Raw genomic sequence first — 13,908 nt, 5'->3', positions numbered from 1 at the left:
TTCACTGAGCTGATGGGAGCTACTAATCGCCCTTCACTTTTGAAAACAAATCAGTCTGGTTAGGCCCTACTTACAGTTTTGCCACCTGCCATTTTAAGGACCCAGCTTCAAAAACTCTGACTTACTAAAGGTAGTTTATGAGAAAGAATTCAAAAACATTGAGAATGTTATTTTTAAGCTTCTATTTGGTTGGTTTATCTCATACCTCAATAAAAATCAGTTTAAGACACAAGAAGGGGACTTTGTGGTTTTTGCATCAGGATCCACTACCTCATATCATGAGAGGGATGTCCTACAACCCAAGGGACACAACAGGACCCAACCATAGCACAGGACTGTGTTTGTGGACAGCCGGGGATCTGTGATGCCCTGGATTGTCACTAACAAATGCCAGATGTGGATGGTTGGAAGCAGAGGCAGCTGGGGAATTCAGAGGAAAGCTGAGATGCTTAAAATATATGTGCTGTCAGTAGTATGATGGGAGAGCAGGACAGAGGGGCCAGATGTGCTACTCTCACACAAAACAAGACTAGACAGACCTGCAAGACACAAAGTTAAATAAAATGGTTAAGTAAATGAATGTTTCAATTATGGGTCATTACCTTGTGGTAAAGACTCAGCTCTAGGAATACGGACAGGACAAAAACTTTTGCTGTAGTAGATTTTTTTTGTAGTAGATATTTGCTTAGTCAAGGTCATAAGTACCTGTCATATATAAACCAGTCTCTTAAGCTCGATCAGGTACCAAGATGCTTCCTATCCCTTCCCAGTGAACAGGGAGAATACACCAATACCATCAATCCTTACAAGAAATCTCTCTCATCTGTAACTTGCCACTTCCAACTGTGCTGGAAGAAAGAGCCAGCCTGTGCCTTTGGCCTCTCATTAAACCGCTCAGCCAGGAAAGCCAAGGACACTGGGGTTTCAAAGCCTTCTTGCATCCCTCCGTTCTTAACCGTGCGAGGATGGACACAACCCAGTCTCTGTGACATAATAAAGTTCACTAAGTAAATCAGTCCTAGGAGGTTTAATTCTTCTCCATTATTGAACTATAACACCCATGTCAACCTCTCAAAACTCATCCCTATTCAGCCAAGACCTACTGACTTTGCCTGGGGCTTTGCCCAAGAGAGAGGTGCCAGATAAGCCCTGCTACGTGTAGAACACAAGAGGTCCCAAAGCCAGTGGCTCCCACCCTAAATGCAGCACAACAGCAACTTAACTAGTCTGGACTGCCCTCTTTCTTCCTTGGGCATCACCAGGTCTGTGCAAGTGTTAAAGACAAACCTGAAAAAACAGTGCTAGGGAAGACGTCGCTTTTTTCCCCAACTGCCAGGCCCCGAGGTTCAGCTGAGAAGGCCACACATACTAGCATGTCTTTCTCTCTCCCACAGATGTTACAGTGTTTCTGAATAAATAGGAAGCTGACTGTACCTAGCAGTGGAAGAAACTGCTTCAGAGGACGCTGAGACTCCTGGGACTTTCACATTTCCTAACATAAACTGATTTTGCTATTTTTATTGAAAAGGGGGTGTTCAGCAAAGGGGGTAGTGCTTCCTCCTCACACTTCCTATTGCTATATGCAATATTAATACTTTGACCTTATAATTAGGGATGGTCATATTTTGTGGAACCTGAGGTTTTACAGACCTCTTGAACTTCTGAGGGCGGGGGGGAGGAAAGGGAAGTTACAAAGCATGAAGCTCACCACATCTTTCCTTATAAGCCTCTGATTTTCTTTTCCCCTGTGGAAGGAGATTCAGGTTTTTTCTTTTTAGCCATCATATTTTTCTGCTTGAAGACCTATCTCCAGCATTTGGTCTGGATGTACTTTTGAGGCCAGGCCCCAAATTGCTGCAAGCTGTCAGTGTCCTTAATATCAGTGCTACCAGTCTACACCAACAATCAGACCCGGTGTGCCTGCCTCTGTGCTTGGCAGGGGAAGGGGAAGATCAGTCTACAGTGAGGAATTCACCCATCATTCTGCAGAGATCAACGAAAACTTCCTCAAAAAAAAAAAAAAAAAAGCAAACAATTGGCTTTGGCAGCATTCAGGAGGCATCTGGCCACAAAATCCCAGAAGAGAACTGATCCATCAGAAGAGCAACGTTCAGTCAGTTATACTCCTGATTGAAAAGCAGATTCCATGCAAACAAAAAAAAAAAAAAATGGCATCACAGCTGAGGAACTTAGGTTTCCTGACTTAACCAACAACTGAAATCAAAACCCAAAGCCACATCCTCGGCTAATATAAATATGGTACAACTGAAGCTGATAGAGCAAGGCCTGTCAAACACATCCCAGCCCTGCTGTAACCCTTGGTAACAGTGCTGAGGCAGAATAACTTTCCTAACGTGCATGAGAAGGGAACAGTTTGGGGTTTGCAGTGGCATCAGGGTATTTTCATTCAAGTACTCGTCAGAAACAAAGTGATGGACGATGGTAGGCATCAGAAGTGCTGAAGGAGAAGCAAGACAAAGAGTATGTTCATTGGCTCGCTATCAAAGAGTTGAATCCTCCCTGCTGGCCCAACAGTCTTAGAAGTCAAAAAACATTTCAACTGAAGTCAGCTTAAAACCTTCCCTCCCATCTTAACTTTAACACTTAACAGTGAATTAAAGGATTGTTCTACTATAGTGAACATTAGAAATATTTTTAAAGCACCAAGTATTTAGCTTTAGCATTACTTTCATTTAGCAAATATGTAACAAAATTGAGATGTATTCTCAAAAAAAAATTGCTAAATCTCTATTTTTACCCTCAGAGGGGGGTGGGATATTTTGGGTTGGCTTGTTTGGTTTTGGCAAACAACATATTTATTCCCTTCAAGAGTCCTCTAAACTATGGGGCCCACCTCCTACAGAAGACACTTGACACATGCTCTCAGTTCCGAGTACAGCTAATTACACATGAACAAGGACTGCTTTCCAGGTTCATCCTCACCTCACAGCATCTACCCTGTTGTGTACATGACTTAAGGCTGCTCTGTGTCTGCAGGGACTCCCATTTCTCTTGTTGGCCCAGTAAAGATTCCTTTACATTAATAGGTTGATTCCCCAGCTCCCACCTCCATACGTGATATCAGGGAATGGCTGAACAAACACAATTTCCCCCCCGCACCCCAAACTTCTTGTGGCACCACTGGGCTAATGCTGTCATCGACACGTACCCTCGCACAAGGCACTTAGAATTGCAGTCTTCTCAAAGCCATCACTTTCAAATCCCTCCTTAATTTCAACTTCTGCTCTGATGCCTGCTTATCCCTCACGTGCAGGTGAAAGTTTCGCTAATAATAGATGCATAATGTTCCCTCAGTTTCAGTTCCTCCTGCTGATTGCTTATCCGACACACACAATCTTTGCAGGACTGGTGCCAACCAACAGCACTTCTATAAGCACTGCTTTACTGGCTGAAAACTGGTATGACAAAAAGCACTTCGCTTCCAGGACCCGGGAGATCGCTCAGTTGCAATTAGTTTTCTAAAGTCTCAGAAGTTTTCACTCTTCCACAAAAACAGGCTCTTTTGTAAGCGCAACAATTGTCCAAAACTCTATAAACCATCAGGCTAAAGATCCACAGCAAATGCCAAAAGACAAATCTCTTGGAGAAATTTATTGAACAACAATGTCCTCTGCTGGCAGGAGCTAGACTCAACTTGTAACACTGAATTGCAGCATCTTCCCCGTGGTTCTGGAGACATCATCATGACTATGTCGTTCAATGGCCTGAACAGGAAGCATAGAACAAAATCAGCACTGCGATGAAGTGCTATTTGGATAGTCCTGCCTGGTTTACCTCAGATGGAGACAGAGGTCAGGGTATATTTGACACATAAACTTCTGACGACAGGAAATAAATCTGAATATGATTCAAGATTAGCCTATGTGACTTCATGCCGCAGTGAACAGGGCAGCAACATGGAAATGGAATCCAGATTCTCCTTTTAACCTTACCGCTTTGTCCTCCGTGTGTCTTCAGGCAAATCAGGTCTCTTCCATCTATTTAGATTTTGAAAGCATCAGAAGAGTGAAGACGTTATTTGTCCAACAGACCTTGTCACAAAAAGGAGCTGAGGTACTTTCAAGAGCACACAAACAACACTGGAGCCTAGGATTTATTTACAAGTGTTACACACACACACACACACACTAAAGACTAGATTTTCAGAGTACTCAGGTTCCAGAGGAAGCCCTCACCTGATCCAGGTGCTCCCACGAACTCCAGTAACAACTGAACTCCCGTTAATCATCTTCAAACACAGTGGAGTTGACAGCTGCTTTCTTGGGTTCCTCCACGGCCCTAAGTACTGATTCTGAAGAGCCTATGTTTTGGTAATGCTTCCCTAAATACCTGCTCCAGTTCTCAAAATAAAAACCAGTGTAGCTGAAGCCCAAGTTTAGGTCTACCGCACCAGATTGCTTCTGGAAACAGAAAAAAAAAGCAGCCAAAAGGAAATTCTCCATTTTCATTCTTGGCAGACAGTTGTCCAGTGTCCCTCATACTCCTTCTATGCCTCAAAAGGGCAGCTGCGCAATCATACACGAAACAAAGCTCATGAATCCCAATTATCACCAAAACCAAGCATTGTTATCGTTCCAGTTAGTTCTAGGATCTAACCATAATCCTAAAAGCACATAATGACATGGCTTTCCCATCCACAGATCTTAACAATTCTGTTGAAATTCAGGAAGGTAAACAAGAATTATCCAACATATTTAGAAAGACCAAACAAACTTTTGGGCTCAGATTCACTTTATCAGATCCCTTGAAGTCCTGAGTTTGTTTGCTCTTTCCAACTACACCAGTTGGTCTAAGAAAAGCCGTTACTTCTCCCCATAAACGTTGTTTCCTTGATAGCCTTAGAGTACTGCAGCTACACCACCACTACAAGAAGAGTTTCTCCAACTTTCTTCAGCAGCCAATAGAAGTCATCAGTGGAAGAAGCTTCCAACACCTGCAAAATGACTACATTGTTGCTTAAGAAAGCAGAAGCTGGGCTCAGGATAAGAGGATCATGAATCAGTGCCAAGGGCTCAGAAGTGGCAGATTTTAAGTGTCACAATGACGGTATTTTGGCGAGGAACAGAGAAAACTGCACTGTGAGGTTGTATGAGACAAGGTGATCAAAATAAGTGAACAAATTTCATCACAGGAAAAAAGTGGAACTATTTCTAATGATCCTTTAGCTTGGTCACCAATCCTATTTATATGTTTTAAGGGACCATAAATATTTTTATCTGCACTGAGGACACAAAGAGAGTTTTCCAGTTTCTATATAAAGAAGTCATTTTGGACAGATCAAAACAATAAAGGCACAGGACTCCTGGATGACAGATGCCAGGATGTTAGTAACCATAAATGGTTTTCAAATATGGCCCCATCACCATCCCCCACAGTAGCCCTTTCAAGTGGGAATTACAAATTGCTTACTTGGAGAGGAAATTTCAAACAGGCCACTTATCAAAAAGTGCCAAATAAACCTGTCATTGGGATAGAAGTTACAAACCATTCCTAAACTCTGCAGACATTTCCTGAGCCTGTGAACTCTGATCTTGGCTTCTAATAAACATGACATCAGCTCCCCAGTACTGCAGACACAAGACACATGACCCACCACTATGTTATCGCTTCCTCTGCAGTTTCTTCTAGGATCTGTTCTAAAGCACAACATCAATAGAAGACTTCCCACTTATTGCAAAATTGGTTTTGGATCAGGTCCTTAAAGGGAGGTCAGAACAAGCACAGCATGGTATCCGTGTGTGAGCTACAAATACTATTGCAAGTATCCACTTAAAAGCAATACTGAATCAGAGACCTTTGAGGAGTTTTCCAGGTATTGAATCAGTAAGTGGGTTAAGACAAGACTCCTGATGCTGTCAAAGACTTACTAACTGCTAGCCTTTCATCCTAGAGACATAACTGAGCCTTTAAAAACTCTGATTAAACACGTACATACTGGATGGCTACCGAATAACATCTCAAAACGTGTTAAGAATGATTACAATATGTTAGAAAATTTCAAACACTGGAATGTCCAGAGGAATTCTAGGGAAGGATTAAGATAGCTAAAGCTCCACAGTTTAATTTTTCCATGTGCAGGTACTTCCTTTGCAGCTAAGTTTTTGGTTTTGAAACTAAAGCTGGATAAGGAGATTTAAAAGAAAAGTTCCCCTGTATCTCTGGGCTGGAAACTTGATCAAGAACCCTACCTGATACACCAGATAAAATGGGCCATTAACTCAATAAGCTAAGATGTCAATAAGCACAGAACTAGGGCTGCTCGGAAAGTAACTTTAAAAATATATTATCAAAATAAGATATTTGTAAAGACTATGGAATATTCATCTAGAAATGAAGCCTCTACTTCTGCCTAAAGGACAGACATTTCCTTCATACTTGGATATTCCTAAAACTATTCCAGATCAAACACGGGTCAGAGCTGGCAGCTCATAATACGCAATGAATAAGAAATTTTGTTTAAAAGCTTCATGATTAACACACAGAAAGGACATCTCCAAAAGCCACCATGAGTCCTCACAGATGTAAATTATAGCAGATGCAGATCTAGAAAGCTGTCCAGAGTCCTAGGAGCCAGGCTCTTCTCAGTGACATCCCTTGACAGGACAAGGGGCAATGGGTGAAAGCTGGAACACAGGAGGTTCCACATAAATATGAGGAAAAACTTCTTTACAGTGAGGGTGACCGAACACTGGAACAGGCTGCCCAGAGAGGTTGTGGAGTCTCCTTCTCTGGAGACATTCAAAACCCACCTGGACGCGTTCCTGTGTGATATGGTCTAGGCAATCCTGCCCCGGCAGGGGGATTGGACTAGATGATCTTTCGAGATCCCTTCCAATCCCTAACATTCTGTGATTCTGTGAGCATGACTGGCCATTTTTCATTTCTGTGCTTTCCTCTTCCATCCTCATCGGTTCAGAGCCTGCAATTTCTAAAACTAGGGAAGTCCTCTTGGTCTGTATAGGTCAGAAAGGAGAACCAGCTGCTCCATAATGTAAACTGACCACCAACATCTCTAGTCAAGTTTAAAGCAGTTACACATAAATAACATTCTAGAGCAAAGGCGTTAAAACCTCCTCAAGTCACAGCAGCCTTGGCACGCAGCTAGCCTGACAGCTGGAGCGTGAGCGTTTCACTCTTCTCATTGCAGGATACCACCTGTAGTTCACTGGGACACAAAGAGGAGGTCACTCTATGAAACAGATACACAAGGAGACATAAACATATCTACTGCTGTCACAAGACTGAGCAGGTCCTCGGGAAACTGCAAAGCTCAAAGCCCTTCCATACCCTGCTGCGGGGAAAGGGAAACTCCTCCTTGCTCCCAAAACGGACAAGAAATGTTCAAGTTTCACGTTGGTGGATTTGAGTTTCAGGTCGGTAGATTTCACTGCAAGGACTTTTCTTTGGAAGGAAAAAGAAATTCTCCGAAGGCACAAGATCCCTGGCCTTGACAATCAAAAGAAATTATCCAGTTTACATTATCGGATTAGTTAGCCTTCTAGTTTCAGAGATGTAAAAATACATGGATGTCCCCAGCACTAAAAAGGACCAGCTATTCTATACCATGAAGCCGCAGCACTTCAGCAGGAACACAAAGAGCACATGATGAAACTGGACTGCCAGGGAAGGGACTGGCCAGGGAGGGAGCTCACTGGAGTCAGGAGTTAGTCAGAATAGCCAGGCAAAGCCACGCTCTTACCGAGGGAGTCAAGTGATCTTTAATGACCAGGAAAAATTCGGTGCTTTGGATGTAATGACTCACGGAGCAGAGCAGTACCTCCCACCAACGTGCTGTGGCATTCGTACCCAGAAGGAAGTGTGTCAGCTCCTGAGTCATGCCGCGCCGAAGGATTGGCTGTCGCCAACCTAAACACAAACTATGCCCAGCCCTGTTCAGTCCTGACATTACCGTAGCCCAAGGTTAAGCTCATCTCCCAAGAGCTTTCTAAAATAAAAACCTTTCTGGTTATAAACAAAATACGATTTCCAAACCCAGGCTACCGGGACCACGCTTGAAAGCCCAGCAATTTCCCTGCACACACATTTAGCCTTCTAACATCAAAGCGCCTGCAATACAACCTGCCGAAGGGACTGGAAGCAAAACTGATTGGCCTCTTAGGAGCAAACTTTAATACAGGAGTGGGACTTGTGTTTTTACACTACTGACCTACATTTGCAAATCCCTGGAGGTAATTTTGCCCAGCCTATAAAAAGGGAGAGCTATAAAGCCAGCTATATTAAGCTGTTATGCAATAGAAAGCACAGCTGCGCTGAACAAAAACAGCCTATGACAACAGAAGCAAACAAAAGCCATGAAGTTCCGCGTAGGAAAAACTAATACATTTCAGCTAACAAAAGAAGAGACTTTTAATTAACTTGTTCTCATTGAGCGCAGAGATAATTAAATTACAGAAACAACCACATTAGCGTAATCAGTTTAGAATAACCCACATACAGAGACAAAGGATTTTTCAAGATCCATCTATTAAAAAAAGCAGCTCCATTTAAACTGCTTTCACTCTTCCTTTGTTAAATGCATTCATGTGCTCTCTTTTAGAGGAAAAAAGATCCTAACTCTAATTCAGTTTAATCAAATCCTTGAAAGACCACCACAACTTCTGATCCAATTCCTCAGATATTTTGGGGTTTTTTTAAGATTATTTCTTTCTTCTATTCATGCAATTACTCAGGAATCTCACCTTTCACTTCATCAAGGTATATATCTCCTTTCCTTTCAGCTGCACAGTAAATACTGACAACATGACTTGCATGCATCACAAGGGGTCAAAATTACAATTAAAAACCAAAGTGACAAATAAAATAATGAAACTAGGCAGAGCTAGTTTGATAAAGCCAAAATATTGGGGTGGGATTTAATTTTTGGGAAGGTGCAGCTCACAACTTGAGACCTTCAAGGCTTGATAAAGGGGGCTTGCTTAATTGCTTCAAAAGGGAGTATATTTGTTAGGATGAATGGATCTGTATCAAATCATGAGGTATCTGCACTGCTTGAACTGCAGCATTCTTCAGCCAAAACAATAGCCCACCTTTCCAGTGTCAGCCACGGTAAAAGTCACTCATGGTTTGATCCATGAAAGTCCAAAGTGTTCATACCAGGCCAAAGCACAAAGGAACACCTTCAATGGGTGTTCATACCCTTAAGTTAGCATCTGTTGAAGTGCTTTGCAGAACTGATCCAGAATACATAACCTTACCCTTAGGAAAGGGCAATTCACTGATGGTGCGCTCCTTGAGGTCTACCCAAACACGTTACAGGTCCTCAGAGCAGAGGTCCTCCAAGAGCAGCCACAAAACCCCTGCCCACATCTGCTTGGCAGAGAAGATAAGATGTAACAGGAAGGAGACGTTTTCCATCTGAGACAAATTGGCTGGAATAGCGTCTGCAACCTTGCAATACCCCAAATAGAGATCGGCACAACAGCCAGCTCCTTTTGCCCTTAATAAATTCCACACGAAAGCATGAATGATGTAGACCTGACACCACCACATCCTGAAGTTCTCCCGTCGTCTGTACAGTACAGCTGCCCTGCTTCTAATCCCAGATACCCTCACCATAGTCTTCTAACAATTTAAGGCCTCTTATGGGGATATGTTTTGTATGAGCAGCAAGTTCTACACTTTGGTTTAAGAGGTATTTTTTAAACAGATAGTGCTCCAGACAGACTTTATAGTCAGGTAGGTTAAAAATATAAATTTATATACACAAAAAAAAAAATTAGAACTACAGAAGAAGCTGTATGGCTTCCACTATTTGCTTTTTTTAAAAAAAATTAAAAGAATATATATATATAAAAAATACATTATCTTCACCTATTTATTATTGTTATTATATAACATTTCAATGGGAGACAACATGACTGAGAAGGCCACCTGATGTCCCCTTCCCATGTTGTGGTTACAGTCAGTTATAGCCGTGTTGTGGTGGCCCCTGTTAATAAGGCTGCAGTGGCATCTACTGGTCACAGCCCAGCGAGGCAAGCAGGATTTTTGTCAGCTTCAAAAGTTTCTCACGTGACAGAAGAGCTTTTCAGGCTTCTTACATGATTTTTTTTCTCCACTGCTATTCCTTACAGTTGTTATTTATTATTGTTGCTTTGGAGATGTTACAGCAATGGATATTACAGCTGCCTGTCATCAATGAAGAGGTAAGTAAAAACCTCAGGATAGGAATGTATCACTCCAACCAACCCACAGTTAGTCTGTATCCTACCAGCAGGACAGCAAAAGTCAGTGCCATTTTACACCTGGATTAGCTGGGCTTCTGAGAAGGCCTACAAGGCCAATCATTTCCAGCCACGGAGCTGGGACTTTTGGACCTCCCTGGGTATTTCTGTTTACCACATGGTGCAATATTTATATTTCTTCAGGTACTCGGATCTGCATGAGTGAGAGACAGGACGTGATTCAGTTACAGGTAGAGAGAAAAAAATCTGAACTCAGGCTGGCATAGAGATTAAATGAGACTTGTGTACATGTGTGTCAGTGCAAGAGTAGTTTGCCATTAGGGAGCTTCTCCTTCATCAGTGCTCAGCTCTGACTGCAAAGCAAAATTAAACGAGAGCCAAGTTTGAAGAATGCAGTTAAGCATCGTAGTATAGGTCTCAGTCTGTGGAAATTCAGGTATCCAACACTCGCTTGATCGTACAAAGAAATAGGAGTTTTCTTCTGTCACAGGGAATAAAATAATAACTGGTCCAACCACAAGTGCAAGCACAGGCAAGAAGCCCAACGTTGGGTCAGGGCCAGAAAACAAAAGAAATGCAAGTAACGCCACTATTATGACAACTGCTGCTTTAGTCATCTTCAAAGATGACTCGTCTTTAAAGAAATATTTAAAGCAGTACTTCAAGGCTTGAAAACTTTGCTGGTTTTTAAAGAGCCACACCCTGATGAGATTTTTTTTTTTTCTTAAATTAGTTTTTCAATAAGCAATACAATATTTGCCATTCAGTTTGGAACACACTCGAGTCTTCTTTTCAAGTTTTCTTCACTGTTCTCAAAGTCTAGCCTTGCTCTCAGAGGTGAAGCTCTGAGAAACATGAATTAACATAAAGGTAACAATAGTATCGTAAGAGTTGGTAATCCAGTCAGAGACTGGGGGGGAAGAAAAAAGAAAAAGCCTACCCTTAGGCACATCAATCTGCAACACGATTTTTCAGAGTGTTAACTACGCTACAGCTTTCACTGGTCAGTCACAATCCTTGTGGGGAACTCCAGGTGCTGCTCAGCCCTTTGGAAAACGCTGACACCAATTTAGGTGCTGGAATACAGACAGGAAAATCTTATTTAAAGCTTCTATTTTTAAAAGGCTGAGTCTAGCACTAAAAAAAGAATGGCATGTTTGGGTGGGAAAACCAAGTTTAGCAACACAGCGTCCGCATTGCTTTCATCAGAAATTATTCATTCAGGAGAGTTGCACAACCCACTTTTGCAGAAGCATCATTTTTAAAAAGTCTGCTAATGCATTACTTCATAGACAGATGCAGCTTTCTATTCTACACTAAGTTGTATGGACCAGGGAAGATGTCTTCACTTGACGTCTTCTAATGTAGGCCCACGAGCCTAATCCAGTCAACAGAGCAGAGTTATGTGGGCCCCTGAGAGGCAGAGTTGTTGCAACTCTGCTTTCCCCAGGGCTGTGGCCTAAAGGCCAGGAAATATGCAGAGGCAGCTCACAGGAGCTCTTTGGAAGACACCACAGATCCCACCACCACCACAAGTCTTCTGTGAGCCTCAGAGCTGTATGTCCAAACCCTGCCCTGAAGCAGCAGCACTTGGGCCCCGCCAGCCTGACCCAGAGCTGGGGGCTCCTCAAGACCTCCCGAACTGGAGTCGGGGAACACCTGTACAACTCTGCCTCTACCATCTGTGGTTCAGAAACACCTGGTTTACAACTGAACCACTTTGCAACCTCCAGCCATTCTTCTTCTTGTGCGAACAGAATAAGGACACTCTTACCCTGAGAGGTCCCCCTATTGCAGCTCCGGTCTCCCTGAGGCAAAAGACTGTCTTCAGTCAGTCTACACAGACATATAACATTCAGTTTCATTCAGATCTTGTAAGTACAGCTGTAATATTTAAAGTGTCTAAGAAGGATGAAGAATGGCTTAGGGTAGTACTAATATGAACAATTTTAAAATTAAAAGGTCAAACAAAGGTGAGTCTATTTATCTTAAAAGCTTCCATCCAAATAGCCCCAATCCAGCTTCAGATAACATCGCAGAATGTCACTCCAACTGTGGAATAGTAACCCAAGGAAAACAGTTACAATAAGAGCATGTAATCAAACAATTATTTTGAACCCGGTCTTTCGCATTCCAGTTTTGGAAGGAATAGTACCAAACCCTATGTTTGCCTTTGGGACTTTCTTCACCTGTTCCTACAGCTAAGAGGACAACTGCAAGACATCCCCATCAGACACAATCCAGTACCTTAATGACAGACACAGTCCAGCACACCACAGGATAATACTGTACAGTTTTGCTCACCCCAAGATCTCAGAATAAGTGTTTAAACATGAAGGAACACTATTATCAAAATTTGCAAGACAGAAAACAGCAGCAGATCTGGAGATCAGCATGTGTAAACCAAACCCCCACAGTTTTGTAGGATACAGCCACTTTCTGTTGCTAGTAATTCATTCTATTACTGAAAGGCTGTTACAAACAAAAGATGTTCAAGTATTAGTTTTACGTAAAAGAAGTATGATGTGCACGGCCTTCCAGCTAAAGCTCCAGACTTGACATCAGGATTTTAGCCTTAGTTCCATCCTCTGAAAGGTGTCTAACTGCACAGACCTGTAGCCACACCAGTCCTCATATTTCCTACTCGCAGAATGAGAACTGCTACTTCTTTTCTCACATCTGCAACAAAGCTGTCATGAATGTGTTAAAATTTGACTTGGGATCTACAAGAAACACAACACAATACCAGCGCAGACTAAATCCACTGGCCAACATTTTATTTAATGCTGTATCTTGTAGCCTGTAACGTTTATGTACACAGTCAGGCATAATAACTTCTAACTGATAACTTTTACAACTCCACAGCAGGTGTTTGGGCTCTAAGGGTGGAGAAGGAAAAGGTATTTCTTTTAACTAACCATGCAGATACATCTTTAAGGGCAGAATTTTCAAAATTGGCCAATGTTCACCTGGTACCACCTCCTTGTAGCCCTGACTCGACAGAAGCACGGGAAAGGTAACACCAAGAATTACTGAAAGTCTTCCACCATCTAGCACATTTGACAATGAAGCCACTAATTATTTTCTTTAAAAAGCCCAAAAGACAGTCCAAACCACCATTTTTTGCTCTGTGTTGCAACCACTGGACTGAAGGAAGGCAAAAGGCTGAATGGAAGGATGAGTTCATGCTCAGTCATGGAAGAGCAGTTCTGCTTGCAACTAAAGCTTTGCAGAGCTTCATCGCTTCGGCTGAAAGCAGTATGACAGAGGTCTGAGTCATTAAATCAGCTGTCTGGGGAACACACGCATTGTTATGGTCTGTTTCAGGCACTACCGTCCTTGGTCTGGTCTGTGTAACAAGACCCCTCCCACTCACCCTTCTCTCTTCCTCATATCGAAGGGGTTTCTGATAACACTGGTAAATGACTCAGACTTTGCACTAGACATGTCCGTGCTTCATCATAAGTTGCATTTCAAGCATGAGACAGCCAGAGACAGGGGGGTCAACTTTCAAAATCCTTCAGAAGCACCTACGCCCAGAGGGTAGATCCACTCTTTGCAAGCTTAACTCATTATGGGTCACTGCTGTCTGCTCTGCACCAAGGGAAACCCAGTCACATCAACCTCAGGCCCCAGGTCAGATCTGCAATAGAAGCTTCAACTCTCCTAAACCAAGAGTAAG

The sequence above is a fragment of the Nyctibius grandis genome, chromosome 1 (assembly GCF_013368605.1).
Source record: "Nyctibius grandis isolate bNycGra1 chromosome 1, bNycGra1.pri, whole genome shotgun sequence".
Lineage (NCBI taxonomy): Eukaryota > Metazoa > Chordata > Aves > Nyctibiiformes > Nyctibiidae > Nyctibius > Nyctibius grandis.
The sequence above is the reverse complement of the archived record's forward strand: the minus strand, read 5'-3'. Positions refer to the sequence as shown.